General features: G+C 47.7%; 1 protein-coding gene across 1 annotated transcript in view; it reads left to right on the top strand.

The window, feature by feature from the left end:
- Positions 1 to 3,845: 3,845 nt before the first annotated feature.
- MAP3K20 (mitogen-activated protein kinase kinase kinase 20) overlaps positions 3,846 to 18,350 on the top strand; it is a 159,960-nt gene continuing 145,455 nt past the window's right edge. The window contains exon 1 of the mRNA XM_060257076.1: positions 3,846 to 4,006. The gene's annotated coding sequence lies outside the window, so the exon portion shown is untranslated. The remainder of the gene's footprint in view (positions 4,007 to 18,350) is intronic.

Consider the following 18,350-nt stretch of genomic DNA (forward strand, 5'->3'; position numbering starts at 1 on the left):
ATTAAAGAACGAGGCCAACAGAGGAGCCAGGGAGAAGTTAGGCTTTAAATTCTGAGCCCAAAGCCAGAAAAGGACTAGTGCCAAAAGTATTAGAAACCATTGTACCAGATGCTGTGTATATAACAAACAAAAGGTTGATTTAAGTTAACCTTCAGCTAGCTGTTAAAAATATGGTTGCTGGATGCAATCAATGTTTATTTGCTCGTAAATAATTCAGGGGAAAATATTTGTACCATATTACAACATACTATAAGACTGTGAACTCCAATTTTTTCATGGTAGTTACACCCTGTTCATTAATACCACTGAAATGGAAAGAACAAAACACTGAAAAACATCACTTTTTTTCCATTGCAAGAGTACAGTAGATTTCACAGGTGATATTCTATTCATGTTACGAATCAGTTTAACCAGAGCTTTTTTTTGTAGAAAAATTGCAGAAGGAATTCATTTGCAAACTAGGCCACCCCCCTGACATCACTATTGTTTTACACAGGGCTTTTTTGTAGAAAAAGCCCAGCAGGAACTCATTTGCATATTAGGTCACACCCCCTGACACCAAGCCAGCCGGAACTGCTTTTCTGTGCGTTCCTGCTCAAAAAAATTCCTGAGTTCAACTCATTTTTGTGTATCATGGTGCTTCAGTCCAAACTTTACTGTTCTGCATGACACTAATTGTCCACTCCATATTTCACAGATAAAAACAAGGATGTAGTTTTAACATCCATCTCACAGTCTCAGTCCCCCACCCCCTAAGTGTTAAATCTCTACATGGTCTGTCTGTTGTATACCATAGTAATTTTATCCAGTCTTTCCTTTGTTAATTTAAAAGCCAAGATATGTTTGTTCTCCTGTTCAATGACATCACAGGAAAGCACAGTTGTCTGATAATATCTCACAATTCAAAATCTATCACAGTTACCTGCATTGCATGAAATGGTTGCCAGTCTATGGCATCCTTCCAGAGGCATTTCCTGTTACAGAGTAGTATTAAACAGGGTGACACCCTGCTCAATACATACTCAATATACTTAAGAGGGTGCCATTCTGTTCAGGATTGCACTGGTAATCAGTTGCAGCAACAGTAGTCTAGTGTTGTGAGCCTTATACTGTTTATGAGCAATCCAGTTACATAGAGGTGTATCTGTTCCCCACTCAAAAATGTAACTTCTATAATTGTTAGAGGAGTGGAACCCTGTATATAGAATGCCAAGTCTAACAGTTCAATTTCACATTAACTCGTTTTGAACAAACCCTTCCCCCAAAGCAAAAAATAACGTACAAATAGATCTTTGAGTGGCTTATCCAAGAGCAGATAATAAAATATAGGGAGTGTTCCTAGTTAAACGGGAGAATTAGAGGATATACATTAATTTAGTTCAATTATAAACTATTATTAATGTTTCTGTTAGTTATTTCTTTTTGATGTTCCTTTCTCAAAACCAGCACATTTCTCAGCAAATGGTATCCTGCTTATCTGTATCTAATTGTTTTTTTTTACTAGCATGTTTTATTGTGTTAGATTTGGATGAAATCCTGAACATGGATGTTCTTATAAAATCCTACTATAATAAATAGTGTTTAAGCAGCCTGCATGAAGGATTTCAGTGTTTAGTTTCAGGGGTCATTTTGTAGAAAAATAGGTGGTGGAGCTCATCCAGGGATTGTTATGCAGCTGCACCAACTATTCAATTGACAAGGTGGAGAGGAGGAGGGAGAATTCTCAGAAAGGTTCAGAACAGGCCTCGATTCAGTGGGAGCTCACAGGAGCACAGCTCCTGAACCTTTCTGAGAGTTCCACCTCCTCCTTCTGAGAGTTCCACTTCCTTGTCCATTGAATAGTAGGTGCAGCTGCATAACAATCCCTGGATGAGCTCCACCACCTATTTTTCTACAAAACAACCCCTGGTTCAGGAGCTATGCTCCTGCTGAATTCAAGGCCTGTTTAGCTTTAATTAAATAAATATATAAAGGTAAAGGTGCAAGCACCAGTCGTTTTCGACTTTGGGGTAATGTTGCTTTCACAATGTTTTCACGGCAGACTTTTTACAGGGCGGTTTGCCATTGCCTTACCCAGTCATCTACACTTTCCCCCCAGCAAGCTGGGTACTCATTTTACCGACCTCAGAAGGATGGAAGGCTGAGTCAACCTGGAGCTGGCTACCTGAACCAGCTTTCGCTGGGATCGAACTCAGGTCGTGAGCAGAGGGCTCTGACTGCAGTACTGCAGCTTTACCACTCTGCTCATCCAGAAGACCAAATGCATACCATGGGCCTTACACAGAGGTAAGTGCGCATAGGAATGCTGTCTGCGGTGTGTACATAAAGGTAGTCCCCTGTGCAAGCACCAAGTCATTACCAATCCATGGGGTGATGTCACTTCATGATGTTTTCTTGGCAGACTTTTTGTTATGGGGTGGTTTGCCATTGCCTTCCCCAATCACCTACACTTTACCCCCAGCAAGCCTGGAGTGGTATCCTGGAGTGTGTGTGTGTTTTGCCATCTTCTGAGTGTGGAGTAGGTGTCACTGGGGTGAGCGTGGAGAGAGGTTTTTGTGAACTTCCTGAATTGTGCAGGGGGTTGAACTAGATGACCCTGGAGGTGTCTTCCTATGCTATGATTCTAAATGGTTGCCAATTCTGGGTTGGGAAACTTCTGGAGATTTGAGCCTGGAAAGAGCAGTTTTACAAGGAGAGGGACCACAGTGGGGTGTAATGCCACAGAATTCACCTTCCACATCAGCCATTTTCTCCAACGGTACTGTTCTCTCTGTGATCTGGAGATCAATCTGCAAGATCTCCAGGTCTTATTTGGAGGCTGGCAACCACTGCAATCCTGTGAACCAACCACAAAAATAATGTACTATGAATCAAGCTTAACTTCCATGTTTACTTAGTAGTAAAACCCAGAGTTCAACCTGCCATCTTGTTCCTAATTAGTGGGCAGAATAAAGTTTTCACCAGCCTTAAACTGGGTAAGGAAATTCACAGTCCAGAATTCTGAGACAGCCTGGCTAGCTTCAAATAAAGGGCATTTTCTTTTTCACAGAACAGAAAGCTTAAGTACAAAAAATGATTATAGTGTATAGTGTTTAATTCTTCTCAGTCTTGTGCATCTTCAGTCCTGGGTCTACTTAAGTATGGATATTAAAAAAGAAATCGCTCTTACTTTGTCAGAGGCCTCTTCTGGAGAAGCGGATAGTTATAGTTTCTGTTGACTTTCAGAACATTCTGCGTTACTGGCTGTTTTTTTTGGGGGGGGAGGGGGGTCGTAGCGCATTGTGGTAAAGCAGCAGTACTGCAGTCTGAACTCTCTGCTCACGACCTGAGTTCGATTCCGGCGGAAGCTGGATTCAGGTAGCCGGCCCAAGGTTGACTCAGTCTTCCATCCTTCCGAGGTCGGTAAAATGAGTACCCAGCTTGCTGGGGGGAAAGCTTAGAGGTCTGGGGAAGGCAATGGCAAACCACCTCATAAAAAGTCTGCCGTGAAAACATTGTGAAAGCAACATCACCCCAGAGTCGGAAACACTGGTGCTTGCACAGGGGACCTTTCCTTTTCCTCCCCTAATAGCAGGCGCTTTGGGGGTAATGATAAAACTGGCCTTGGAATCTGTCGTTTGCCCCTCGTAGCATACTTTGTGTCTGTGAGGCGAGTGGGGGGGGGGGCAGAAGTTAATGTCCACCCCCCCCCCCCCGCCATGAAGACTTTGGAGCCCCGCGGGGAGCAGCGTCGCAGCCGCCGGAGAGCCAGCCAGGTGGGCGGGCCTCTGGCTTCCCCCGGCTTCTGGCTCGGCTGTGCGCAGGGTGGTGCTGTTTTTGCAAGCTCCGGAGGTACTACGAGAGGGGTGGACTGTTTGACTTCTTTGACATTCACCGGAAGCGTGAGAGAGACAGACGGGAGCACGGGACGGGCCAGGCAAAAGTTCCCCAGGCCGCCGAGCTGTGAGGGACTAGCAGCTTGCTTCCTACGGAGGCCGCCGCCGCCCGGGCGTCCCGAGGGGAGAAGGTAAGGGAGAGCGCGAGGCTGGTGCGCAATGGTGGCGCGCGCGGCTATAGGAGGTGGAGATTTCCCGGGCGGCGGAGCGAATGCGTGCCCCGAGTCGCCCGAGAGGCGCCTCTCTGCAAGGCTTGGGGAGGGGGACGGAGCCTCGCGCCTCTCCCTCTTGGGCTCCGGGGCCGAGGCGAGGGCCGCGCGTTTGGCAGTCGCCAGGCGACCAAAGGTTAGCGACCCACCGGGCGGCGAAGGGTTTACGGCTCTTTGGGATTGCTTTTCGGGAAGGAGAAACCTCCGGGCATCATAAACACAGCCATGCGGCAGAAAGAGGGGCTTGGTCGCCCGCCTGAAAGGGAGGCAGCAGGCTTTTTCCTCACACAAGCTCTGCTTTATATAGGTTTTTCAGCTGGTTTTAAGGAAGGGATCATTTATCCTTTAGACGCCTCCCGCAGTTTGTGAATGGAACCCATCCAGTCGCCTTCTCCTTTCGCTTTTGCACTTAAAAAAAAAAAAATGTTCACATGCTGCAAGAGCCTGGGAAGATTATTCTAAGTAGGCCTTTTGCTTTCTGTTGCAGGATTGACTATACCGGAGGCAACCTCACCCTCGCAGTTTAGCGTGGGACTGATTAAAGTTATCTAATCTTATCTGTGTCTGGCTTTCCCCACCCTGCAGGACGCCAAAAAGCCCTTAGGATTGCTGCGCTGCTGTCCATTTATGGGGCAGGATTTTTTCCCCCCCTGAGGGAGAAAGCTTGAGGTCAACAGCCAGAATGCAAAAACTTATAAATGAAAGCCCAAACAAACAAGAAGAAGTTTAGTGTTGGCACGGCTTTTGGAAAAGGATGCTTTTGAAAGTTTATGTTCTGGGAAACAAGTTTCTTTTTTTGTGATTATTCCATGCCCTTCAAGTAGGGGGGAATTACAATTTTGACATCCTGGTTCTGTTCCTGGAAACGTGGAAGTAAGGATTTCATTTGGCACATGGTGGTGTAAAGTATAGATGGGACATTACAAAACTCTCTCTCTCGAGGAGAGCAGAAACATTGATTTGCAAAATATTCTAGTCTTAAGTAAGAGTTAGCAGAATTATAGCCAGATGAGATAGATGGATGTAGCCCTGTCAAGAACACTTAGACTCTGCCTTTTTGGCAATAGTGGTACCTTGCATGCCTTCTAGGACTATAAAAAGTACACATAGAGCTGGTGTAATGTACTAGTTATGATGTTAGGTCAGAATCTGGGAGATGCAGGTTCAAATTACTGCACTGACTTGAAGCTCACTTGCTGACTTGGAGCCAGTCACACACTCTCAGCCTAATTCACCTCCCAGGATTTTTGTAAGGATAAAATGAGGAAAAGAGAGCTGTGTATGTTGCCCTAAGCTCCTGGAAGGAATGCTGCATAGAGATATACCACATAGATTTTTAAAAGTACATTAACATTAGAGAAATACCATTAAAGATGAGCCTTAACTATTGTTGATAGAAGACCTTGTGAGGGGAGTGTAAAAACCCTCACCCAGCCCTTAGAAGGCCTCACTCTTGCAAATCTTCTTTTTAGAGGGCCCAGCGTAGAGGGACCAACATCAGCAAAGGGGGAGGGGCCTTGGCTTGATTGCAAAGCATCTGCTTTGCAAGTGGAAGGTCACCTGCCCATTCTCTAGTATCTCAGGTTAATAAGATCAGGAAGTAGGTGATGTGAAAGAAGTTTATGTGATGAGACCCTCTAAGCAGGGGTGTCAAACTCATACCTGTAGCCAGAAAATTTTGGGTGGAGGGGCCTGGGAGCTAAAAAAAAAATTGGTGTGGGGATCTTGGGGCTTGGCTGCTTCTTACCTGCAGCAGCCAGCCAGCCCGGCCCCAGCTCTCTCACTGTCCCCCTCCTGCGCTGCAGTTCTCTCACTCTCGCTGCTGCTCTTTCACTGTTCCCTTCTCTCTCACGCTGCCGTTCTCTCTCTCTGCCTACTGCTCTTTCACTGTTCCCCCCCTCTCTCGCTGTCTCCCTCTATCTGCCACTCTTTCACTGTCCCCCTGCCTCTCACGCTGCTGTTCTCACTCTCTCTCTCTTGGTACCACTCTTTCACTGTCGCCCTTTTTCTCATGCTGCCGTTCTCTCTCTTGCTGTCCCCTCTCTCTGCCACTCTCCCGCTCTCTCTCTCTCTCCGGTCCTGGAGGCCCTCCAACAGAGGGGCCCTACATAGGGGAGGGGGTTTAAATACAGCAGCCTTCCCCCAGGCCTCCCTCATAGCTACGGGCCTGGTCAAACTCATTTGCTATGAGGGCCAGATCATAAATGAGACCTTAGTGGGCAGGCAATGTGTGTCATAAAGTGGTAGTGGAGGCATAAACTTTATAAAGGACACAAAGATTTTTTAAAACTTAAAATAAAATATGCTTAAAAATTAGCACTCTTGCAATATTTTGTTTATTTAACAGTTTTTGATAACTGACACCACTTGCTCTGAATTATTGCATCAAAATCTGGAGACAACGTCTGTGCTGTAGCAATCTTGAGTATGCTGTTAAGGTGTCGTTCAGGTGTGTGTCTGTAAATTGCAAACCTAGTTTTGATTTATTGACATTCATTAGAGAAATCTCATGGTCAGTGCTTTGAGCCTAAGACCCAGGGGGAAACTTGAAATGACTGGGCACTCTTGAGTTTTTGTACATAAGTTGCTTCATGAACTGGTCAGCCAATGGAGAAAATAGGGGCTTTGCTCTGTAGCTCCTTTATGATTGAGTAAGCCTGACGAAGCAAGCTGTGATGCAGAAGGAAGCGAGAGAGAAGAAAACAGATGAGGTGCTTGTGGGCCTGATAGGAGCCCTCCAGGGCCCTGATCTGGCCCTTGGGCCGCACGTTTGACACTCTTGCCCTAGAGAGCCACCTCCTTCTTTGGCAGCAGAACTGGGTGATTGGAGAAGAAAGGCATTAAATCTGCTCAAAGTCTTCTCTACAAGTCCCAGACTCCAGTTTTTCAAGATTTAGGCTGGGGGCTTTTATTTAGAAATTGGCTGCACTTGCTCTTTTCATGCAGTATTATTTTAGCTTCCTGCATCTTTCCCTCTTTCTGAGCATAAATTTTATGCATGCATTTCTGTTTCTAAAACCACATTCCTGAAAGATGTTCTGTATCGAAAGTTATTGCTTTTATTTGTTTAAACATATCTTACCTCTCAGCATTGAATTATGGTTACTTCCTCGTCCAGTCACATCTTGCTGATTTCCAATAGAAATGTGTTTAGGATTGCAGTCTTTATATAGCTTGATCCTACACATGCTTGGTCTAATGTAAGTCCCAGTGAACTGGATGAGATTTGCTTCCTAACTTATGTAGTTACGTCTGCAGTCCTAAAATAAATACTTTAAGTCAGGAATGGCCAGTTGGCGATTCACAAACCAGGCTGAACCCCTGAAACAATTATTCAGCCCTTGGCTGCCTGCTAGGTTTTAATCATAGCACAATAATATCTCCAGAGTTTTGGTAAGAAGAAAATGTTTGTAAAAGAGGTAGGATATACCTGAAAGGTATATCTGTGTTTGTGTGTAATGCCCTAAGGACATATACCCTATAAATGTAAACCAGGGGTTCCCAACTTTTTTTGGTCACCGTTGAAATTATAAAACAGTGTGCTGGGCACAGCCACAAAATGGCTACTGCAGGAGGTGGAGCCAGTCACAAAATGGCTTACTTTAATTTCACAGTGAAGATCTTTGTGCTGTGGTAGCAGCTGCTACCAAAGCAACATTTTCATACAACTGAACAGTAAATGAAATCTGCAGTGGCTAGTCAGAAGTCTTGCTAAACAAAAGCCCCACCTGACCACACTCACTTTTTATAAACACTTGTCAGGTGCTAGGAAAGACATCAGCGAGTGCCATGGCACCTACAGATACCACACTGGGGAGCTGGGCTGTAGGACTTTTCCTGCTTTACAGGGCGTTAGGATAGATCAGTTTTTGTGGAGAAATACAGTTCTAGTTTTTCCTTTCTGGAGGGTGGAGCAGCTTGAGAAAACAGAAGTTGGCAGTGGAATCATAGAACTATATTATACAGAATAAAATCAGTTCAGAGTTATCTTTCTTCAGCCAAAACTTGGACAACTAAATGAATTGAGGCATCAAGACTATGTATTGTGTTTGAAGCCTTGTCCAGAACTTTTAAACTTGTTAATCATGTCCAGGGCTTTTTTTTTTCTGGAAAAAGAGGTGACAGAACTCTCAAGAGGGAAATGAAGGAGAAATACATGGGATTATTTGAAATAATATTATTTTGACATGCTACATATTTAAAAAGGTAAAGGTAGTCCCCTGTGCAAGCATCAGTCGTTTCCAAATCTGAGGTGACGTTACATCATGACGTTTTCACAGCAGACTTTTTACAGGGTGGTTTGCCATTGCCTTCCGCAGTCATCTACACTTTCCCCCCAGCAAGCTGGGTACTCATTTTACCGACCTCAGAAGGATGGAAGGCTGAGTCAACCATGCTGGCTACCTGAACCCAGCTTCCGCCGGGATCGAACTCAGGTCGTGAGCAGAGAGTTTGGATTGCAGTACTACAGCTTTACCACTCTGCGCTACAGATTTACCTCTACTTTAAAGCAGTTCCCAAACTTTAGACACTTCCTCAGTACTTTTTTGGGTCTTGCTTTTGGTGCTTAATGATGACTTTGAAGCAAGTGTGTTTTAACATGCTTTGTCGGGTCAAAGATTGTCATACTCCGCTGGTGCCCCTCATGAACTTTTAGACATTTTTTGAGAATTTTGTTTCTACTAAGAGGTTCCAGAACTCTGTTCAGGCACATTCTCCCAGGGAAAAAAAGCCCTGAGTCATGCCTCATTTTGGTTTCTTACACAAACATATTCAGTGTAGTATAGTGGTTACACCGAGGGGGGAGGTGCTAGAACTGGTGGATTTGTGTTCTCAGTCTGCCATGAAGTGTACTGGGGGGGTCAGTCATTCTCTTTGTTAAATACTGGGTTTGATGCACGAGGAGGCTCTTGCATAGTGATTATTAGTGATACAGCATGTTTACTAAGTGACTACAAACTACTCCTAAGCACCAGAACATGCGGTAATATATACAGTTGGGGCAGGGGAAACCCAGCCCCCAAGAAACAGAAAGCATCAGTGCCCTTTTTGGATCCTTTATTAGAATATGCATACTCATTGGCAAATCCTGGGATCCTCTGATACTGCCTCCTGATTGGCCAGGTTGAATTATGCAGCCAATCGGGATGCAGATCTTTGGATCCTTTCAGTCTATTGTTGTAGAGTATCGGACTCTACACACGCGCCGCGCGTCCTCGGGCGACCAGGCACAGCGCGGGGAAAGTCACGGCCAATCAATGTCAAGCGCGGGAAGTTTTACTGGCCAGGATTGGGCTGGCCAGCGGGGGGGTTGTTCCGGGGTGTTTGTATATATTGGCGGACCCGGCCGCGTGTTCCCCAGTTCCGTAATGTACTAGCGAATAAAGCCTGAAGTCTTCACCACGTCTCGTCTCCCAGTACATTACACTGGCGACGAAGGTGGGATTGAGCTAGGTCCGGCCGCCCGAGGGGAACCAGACCTGGCCGGAGACGAGGAAGGCGGAGACCGCAGGATCGCACAGCCCGCCGCCGCCATGGCGAACCCAAGTGTAACGACGGGCCATCTTGCGGAGTTCAACCCGGAGCACCCCGAGAGATGGGAGACCTACACAGAAAGGGTCGAATGCTACCTGCGTGCGAACCTGATCGAAGATGACGACAGGAAGAGAGACGTCCTGCTGAGCGTCTGTGGAGAAGAAACCTTCGAGATCGCACGGGGTCTCTCCGCTCCGGCGAAGCTGACTGAGAGGACCTACGGGGAGGTCGTGAGACTCCTCACGGGCCACTTTTCGCCCCAACCGTCCATCGTCGCCCGCCGATTCCTCTTCCACAAGAGGGACCAGAAGTCGGGGGAGACAGCGGCGGTCTACCTGGCGGCCCTTCGGCAGATCGCCGGGAACTGCAGTTTCGACAAGAGGGACGAAGCCCTGAGGGACCGTTTCGTCTGGGGCCTCCGAGACGAGCGACTGCAGCAGAAGCTCTTCGCAAAGGAGGAGCTCACCCTACAACAAGCCTTCAACGAGGCGACGGCGTTCGAGAGGGCCACCAAGGCGTATGGCCAGCCGCGGGGAGAGGCAGTACACCAAGAAGAAATGGGACCAGAGGACCGAGCAGAGGAAGAAGCGTTCCAGCTCCGACGGCCACAGAGGACAGAAACTCGGGTCCCCGCGAGACAACGAGCGACGGAGAGGGCCCCCACCAACCCCAGCTCCAAGTGCGCCAGCTGCGGCGACCCCCACGAAAGGAGGGACTGCCCGTACCGAAACCTGGACTGCAGAAGCTGTGGGAAGATGGGCCACATCGCCCGGGCTTGCCGGGCCAAGAGCAGCCGTCGACCACCGTCAGCGCATCACGATTCCATGGACACCCACACGACGGCATCCACCAGCTTGCAGGTACTGAACTTGCCCCTCGCAGCCCCGGACAAGGTCAAAATGTCTGTCCGGATCGAGGGCGCCCCCTGCGTCATGGAAGTAGACTCGGGTTCCTCGATCTCCATAATTTCAGAGGAGACCCTTACGAGACTATGCCCCCGCCCCCGCCTCCAAACGAGGCCAGCGGATTTCGTACTGAGGGACTTCCAGAAAAACCCGGTTCACGTCGTGGGGTGGGCCCAGGTGCATGTGGAGAGGGGAAGCTTTAAGGGGCCCCTAGACATACTGGTGGTCAAGCGCCAACTGACCACCCTTCTGGGGTTAGCTTGGTTCCAACCACTGGGGATCAAGCTGGTAGGGGTGGAGCACGTGCAGGCCAGCAACTTCGAAGGGGTCTGCCAGGAGTTCCCCGAGGTTTTCGATGGGTCCCTGGGGAGCTACAAGGGGCCGCCCATCACCCTACCGATTGACCCCATGGTCCGGCCCATACGGCTCAAAGCGAGGCGCGTCCCGTTTGCCCTAAAGCCGAAAATTGAGGCAGAACTGGATCGCCTCACGGCCCAGGGCGTCTTGGAGCCTGTAACTTATGCGGCTTGGGAGACCCCCATTGTAACGCCAGTGAAACCGAACGGGGACGTAAGGATCTGCGCTGACTACAAGTGCACGATCAACAAAGCGCTCCAGGATAACCCGTATCCAGTCCCCGTAGTCAGCCATGTACTATCGACACTCGCAGGGGCACGGGTTTTTGGCAAGCTGGACTTAGCACAGGCATACCAGCAACTGCCAGTCGACACTAAGACAGCAGAGGCGCAGACGATCGTGACCCACAGGGGGGCGTTTAGAGTTAAACGATTGCAGTTCGGGGTGAGCGTGGCTCCGGGAATTTTCCAAAGCATAATGGACTCTCTCCTTAAAGGAATTCCCGGAGTGCAACCCTTCTTTGATGATGTTTTAATCGCCGCCCCGAACGAAGAAGAGTTCAAAGGCCGCCTGCGAGAGGTCCTCCGGAGGTTCCAAGCGGCGGGGTTGAAAGTGAAGAAGGAAAAATGTCTGTTGGGGGTTCCGCGGGTGGAGTTCCTGGGATTCGCCGTGGACGCGGCTGGAATTCACCCGACTAAGGACAAGACTAGGGCCATTGTGCAGTCCCCCGCTCCCAAAAGCAAAGCGGAGCTACAAAGTTTTTTGGGTTTGCTGAATTTTTATCACTCGTTCCTGCCCCACAAGGCCGCCGTGGCGGAACCGTTACACCGTTTGCTTGATAAACAAGCCCCGTGGGTCTGGGGGAAGCGCCAAGCCGCGGCGTTCCAGGCAGTCAAGGACCTATTGGTCTCGAACGCGGTTTTGCACCACTATGATGAAACCCTGCCACTGATCCTGGCTTGCGACGCCTCCCCCTACGGGGTGGGAGCGGTCTTGGGGCACCAACTCCCGGACGGGAGGGAAGTGCCAGTAGCATACTATTCACGGACCCTATCCCCAGCGGAGCGGAACTACGCTCAAATCGATAAGGAGGCCCTGGCGATCGTGGCGGGGGTGCACAAGTTCAACGACTACCTCTACGGTAGGCGTTTCACCATCGCCACTGACCACAAGCCGCTCCTGGGCCTCCTAGCTTCAGACCGTCAGACCCCCCAAATCCTATCCCAGAGGGTCCTGAGGTGGAACCAGTTCCTGAACTCCTACACGTATGAACTGGTACACCGCCCGGGCAAAGCCATGGGACACGCCGATGCCCTCAGCCGCCTGCCGCTCCCCATAACAGAACCCGATCCCGCCCCCGCACACGGGGTAATGCTCATTGAATCTCTCCCTGAGCGCCCACTGCACGCGGCAGAGGTAGCCCGGGCGACAGGGAGGGACCGCATCCTGGCACGGGTCAGGGACTGGGTGGGGAGGGGGTGGCCGGCAGGCAAAGTGGAAGAAGTGTTCAGACCGTTCGCGTCCAGGAAGGACGAGCTATCGACACACAAGGGGTGCGTGCTTTGGGGCAGCCGGGTGGTGGTTCCCCCCCCCTTGCGCAAACAGGTACTGGAAGACCTCCACGAGACCCACCCGGGCATCGTGAGGATGAAAGCCCTGGCCCGTAGTTATGTGTGGTGGCCGGGCATGGATGAGGAAATTGAGGGGTGGGTGAGGAGGTGCCAACCCTGCCAAGAATCCCGGCCCGATCCCCCGTCAGCCCCGGTCCACAGATGGGAGTCTAACAGGCGGCCATGGTCCCGCCTCCACTTAGATTTTGCCGGCCCGTATCAGGGCCAGATCTTTTTTATACTTGTGGATGCCTACACAAAATGGTTAGAGGTGATTCCGGTAGCCTCAACCTCCACGGCGGCAGCCGTCAGAGCACTCAGGAAGGTCCTATGCACGCACGGGATCCCAGACACCCTGGTGACGGATAACGGAACGGCCTTCACCTCCCGGGAATTCCGGGAGTTCACGGAGAGGTACCTCATACGACACATAAGGTCCGCACCATTCCATCCGGCAACCAACGGCCAGGCGGAGCGGATGGTGCGGACCACCAAGGAAGCACTGGGGAGAATAGTACATGGGGATTGGGACCACCGCCTCTCAGCCTTCCTGTTCCACAACAGGATCACCCCAAACCCTATAACGGGATCCAGCCCCGCGGAACTGCTCATGGGGAGGAAACTGACAACCCGTCTAGACAGGCTGCACCCAGACCAGGCCCCCGAGGTCCGCGGGTCCCCAGAGGTCCGGGAGGCAGTGCGGGGGTTCTTTCCGGGTGACCCTGTATACGTGAAGAACTTCGCAAGCGGCCCCGATTGGGTCGCGGGGAGAGTCCTTAGGGTGACAGGTTCCAGGTCATACGAGGTGACCACCGAGGGGGGCCAGGTACTAAGACGGCACATAGATCAGCTGCGCCGCCGCACCCTACCCGAAGAAATGGAGGAGGCAGGGAATAGGGAACAGCTAGCAACAGAAGCGCCGGAGGGGGCCCCGCCAATACAGGAACTACCTACTTATGATGCCCCCAGAGACACCGAATCAGAGCCGGAGCCAGAAGCAGACCCCAGCGTCCCACAACCAAGAGCAGCATCGCCCACACCAGAACCAGACCCAGCTCCACGAGCGACCCCGAGGAGATCGACACGGGAACGGAGAGCACCAGCATACCTCCGGGACTATGTGGTCTGAACTAGGGGGGGAGGAGTGTAGAGTATCGGACTCTACACATGCGCCGCGCGTCCTCGGGCGACCAGGCACAGCGCGGGGAAAGTCACGGCCAATCAATGTCAAGCGCGGGAAGTTTTACTGGCCAGGATTGGGCTGGCCAGCGGGGGGGTTGTTCCGGGGTGTTTGTATATATTGGCGGACCCGGCCGCGTGTTCCCCAGTTCCGTAATGTACTAGCGAATAAAACCTGAAGTCTTCACCACGTCTCGTCTCCCAGTACATTACAATTGTGTTGCGCCTCAAGCTCAGGACACAACACCCAACATGTCCAGGCATACCTTCACATACATAACACCCAGTCTAAACAAAATAGGAGTCGATTGCACCTTTAAGACCAACTTAGTTTTATTCAGAATGTAAGCTTTGGTGTGCACGCACACTTCTTCAGACGAGGAAAGACCAGTTTAAAGTTACTGTCAGAATAAAATGGGGAAGGGGAGAGCCACGTATGCCACCTGGAGCTCCTTAGAGGAAGGGTAGGGTGAAAATGAGAGAGAAATCTAGTCGCATAATTGAAATGTTTAGTCTTTAAAGCTGCTACTAGCACAGTTGTCCCTCTGGGATTTGTACACTGCTGTGGCTCGTACCAAAACTCAAATGATGCAGCAGATCTAGCAGTTTCTGAGGACAGGGCACTTGTATTGTAAACACAATGGGCATAGTTCTCTTTCTTTCTTCATTCTGTCACATGTGAGACCTAGATCATAGCTTACCTTGTTTGGACATTATTTACACTATTTGAAATTCAAATGTGCGTTAATATGATCCAGGCCATAGGGGTGCAAGGCCAGTCTGCAGAGAATTCTCATCTGCTTAGTGGAACATTTGAGGGCTAAATAGAGCTGTTAGGGTACATGGAATATCTACACATGCCTTCCCACAATCTCATCTAGCTTAGTATAGTGGTTAAGTGTGTGGACTCTTATCTGGGAGAACCAGGTTTGATTACCCATTCTTTCACTTGCAGCTGGTGGAATGGCCTTGGGTTAGCCATAGCTCTCATAGGAGTTGTCCTTGAAAGGGCAGCTGCTGTAAGAGCTCTCTCAGCCCCACCCACCTCACAGGGTGTCTGTTGGGGTGGGGGGAGGTAAAGGAGATTTTGACCTCTCTGAGATTCAGAATATAGGGTGGGGTATAAAGCCGATATCTTCTATCTTCTTTCCCCTTGCCCTGATAACCACCTAATGTACTGTGCACAGAGTTGCGGGGTAGGGCTGGATCCGGAAGTGGGAGGTGTACACAGATTTCCTTTTTCAAAAAACTATGCCCCCCACAGAGAAAGGAAGGGAAAAGCAGCATGCACAGCACTGAGCCTATGAGAAGCAGAGAGGTGATCCATGTGCAAAATCCAAACTAGAGCATTCCCAGCAAATGACTATCCAGCCTCTGTTTGAAAACTACCAATGAGGAGGAGCCAACCTACCCTTTCTAGGACCATTTTCATGTCCACTATGGTGAAGAAATTAGTTTTTCCCCTACTTCCCCATAGTATTTGGTATATTCATGCACTTCCTGGGTTTTCCTTGGCGTTTCTGTGATCCTTCCCAAACCTGTTTTTCTGGGAAGTTTGATCGCATCAAAGCTTGGATGGCTGCTGTGTGGGTGTGAGGGATAGATTTTCCTGGTTTCCCTACTGCATTTTCCTACACTAACCCCACTGCAGCCATTTCCTGCCCCTGCTACTGGGGGCTTTTTGTTTTTTAAATTGGAAACTGAATATCCTGGTATCATTATAACAATCTGTACCAGTTTCTCTGAATCCCCAGCTTTAATTTGTTAAAAATATAATGGCTGTCCCCCTTTTTGTTGCAGAGATATAAGGGAAAAGTCACACATGCTGCAATGAAAGGAGGTAGAGATGTCCATTTTAAAAAAAACCTGGGAATCCAGAGAACTGCATATAGTTATAACGTTGTAAGGATGTTCCATTGCTGGATGTCAAATTGCTCTCCCAATTACGAAGCTTTTCCTAGTGTTAAGTGAAATCTAAATTCCAATAAATTAATTTTAGCCTTTCTGCAGTTCTGTGCCCATAGTAGACTGAGTCAGGACTTTTATATTCATGCATTGCTTTGTATTTCATAAGGGCCTGAAGCACTTTGCGCATCTCATAAATCCTTACAACAACTTTATCATTCCTGTATTACAGATGAGCTTGATATAGTATCTGTCTCTAGTGCCACCTTTGGGGTTTCCTGTTCAAGTCCAAGGGATGTCCAGCATTACATGGTACTAATTCTCATCCCCAGCATACTTCTGATGTTGTAAAATTTGGTAATTTAGACAAAACAAGAAATCACAGCAAAAAAAAAAGGATCTAGTAAAAATAACTAAAGCTAAAGAGGTAACATGTTTAGTTACCATTCTACATACAAATGTTAATGTGGCTGCTGTTTGTACTTAGCTTATCAACTTGGATTTGGATTCTTAGTAAATCTGGATTTTGGAAAAAAAGATATATGCTTGAATCCCTTCCACCTTTCTGCTATGCCCCCCCCCCCCAAAAAAAAAGCACTATAAAATGTGGCTCTTGGGGGACAGGAACAGTAAGGTTGGGTATGAAGTGTGTAGCAGACAGGGAGTGAAAATCGCCTCCCTTTCCATTAGCAGAAATCCTGCACACGACCCAACCCACCATTCATAAGCAGGTTTAAGACTGGGGTTGCCAATTTCTTCTTTTTCTCTGGTGATGCTCTTGGCCATTTAGCTTAAGCTAAGTAAGGAGAAATTTGCTTGTGAAACCTTTTGTGTTTTTGGAGACACAGCACTGAAAAATGTTTCATCTGTTCCTCCCCCCCACCATTAGAAAGCCAAAGCTTCCAAAGACAAACTCCTGCCAGAATGAAAAAAGACAGCCCTGATAGGGCATATAGAATTTATATGTCAGTCTAAAGTTGTCCAAAACAAATCAGAGTTACATTGAACATTTTTGAGCCAAGTTTTCTTGCACATTTCCCTTGTAATATATCACTCTTATTAATAGAATACAGCATGGAATATTTTCCTTTCTGTTTGGACAAATTTGTTTTTGTTTCGGGGTACTTCGAAATAACTGCATGTGAAGCCTCAAGAGCTGAGTGCAGTACTGGGGTCAGAAGACACAGTTCTGAAACATGGATGGTCAGAGTTCTTGAAAGCCATGAAACTGTTTTTCCTAATAAGGAAACTTGGCACATTCCCGCAGTATGTTTTTAAGCCAGCACAGATGCTGTACTTCTTATTTATTGGCAATAATTTGGCAAGTGGCCCCTAAAGAAGCACTGGGAGCTACTTTGTTTTTTATTTGTTTTCTTTTGATCTAGGCTGAAAAAAGGGAAATTAGTGGAAAGTAGTGTAGTAGTTTGATAGTTTGCAAATGTTATAGTTACAGATTCCAATAAGTTAATATTATTATTATTATGAAGAAGAAAACTGCAGATTTATACCCCGCCCTTCTCTCTGAATCAGAGACTCAGAGCGGCTTACAATCTCCTGTATCTTCTCCCCTCACAACAGACACCCTATGAGTGGGTGGGGCTGAGAGGGCTCTCACAGCAGCTGCCCTTTCAAGGACAACTCCTATGATAGCTCTGGCTAACCCAAGGCCATTCCAGCAGGCTTAAGCAGAGGGGTGAGGAATCAAACCCGGTTCTCCCAGATAAGAGTCCGCACACTTAACCACTACACCAAACTGGCTTATGATATCCAGGAGCCTCTCTGTGTTTAAGTAAATCTGGTACAGTGAGATGTAACAGATCATGTTGAGGAGGTTTAAGGTTTATACAGTTTATTGATGGATGCTGATGTGTTGGGATATATTATTTTCATGTAATAATGACCAAATAATTTTCACTGAAATATAATGTATCTTGCTTGCAGCCTGATGTAGCCTGATACAGTTTGCTGTATAAAAATTAGCACCAAAAAAGGTAAATATTTGCTGAAGGGTTTGCTTAAATGACAGAGTTGTAAAGCCAAAGGTGCATATCCAATGATTAAGGAACTACGACTGAAAATCTAGTGTTTAATGTGTTTGTATATGTTTACAAAGAGATCTAATCCCAATGTGTTTCATAATGTGTTAATACATTGCAGTTCATTCCTAACTGTGCTTGAACCAAAACTGGGAAGTTCAGTTTGGCACAAGTTTTCAGTGATGATCGTCTTATGAAAGGTGATTGCTGGCTCATGACTGCCTTGTTTCTGCCAAGGCTGTATATTTGTAACTGCTTCTTTTATAGCAGCCATTTGTTTTCTGCCCTCGGGGTATTCTTCTGCATGTGCTGATCTCTCAAGTGGCTTACATTTTTTAAAAAATATTAAAAACCTGTAAATTTTACCAGAATATTCAAAATATTTATATTACCCCAATTTTATCTAATTTTCCAAGTAGAACCAATCAGTTTTATATGTCTCTCCGTCTTGGAGACTGTTGTAATGAAACTACCCTTTGGACTCAGACACGTTTGTGCTCAGGCATGTACACAGAAGCATACAACCCAGTCTTAATATTTTAACCCTGTGCTTTTTTATGTTTAGTTTATCTAGTGTATTTTAGAAATGGAACCAAAGTAAATGTTTGCCGACAAATTTGATTCCGAATTCTGATCTTGGATCATAATAAACTTGCCTATAAAAAGTAAAGCTACTTAAAAATAAGTCATTTCATCTGGCGAAGACTGAGGTCCTTTGCGTGGGCCGTGGCGGACTGGG

This window comes from Heteronotia binoei, chromosome 16 (genome assembly GCF_032191835.1).
Source record: "Heteronotia binoei isolate CCM8104 ecotype False Entrance Well chromosome 16, APGP_CSIRO_Hbin_v1, whole genome shotgun sequence".
Lineage (NCBI taxonomy): Eukaryota > Metazoa > Chordata > Lepidosauria > Squamata > Gekkonidae > Heteronotia > Heteronotia binoei.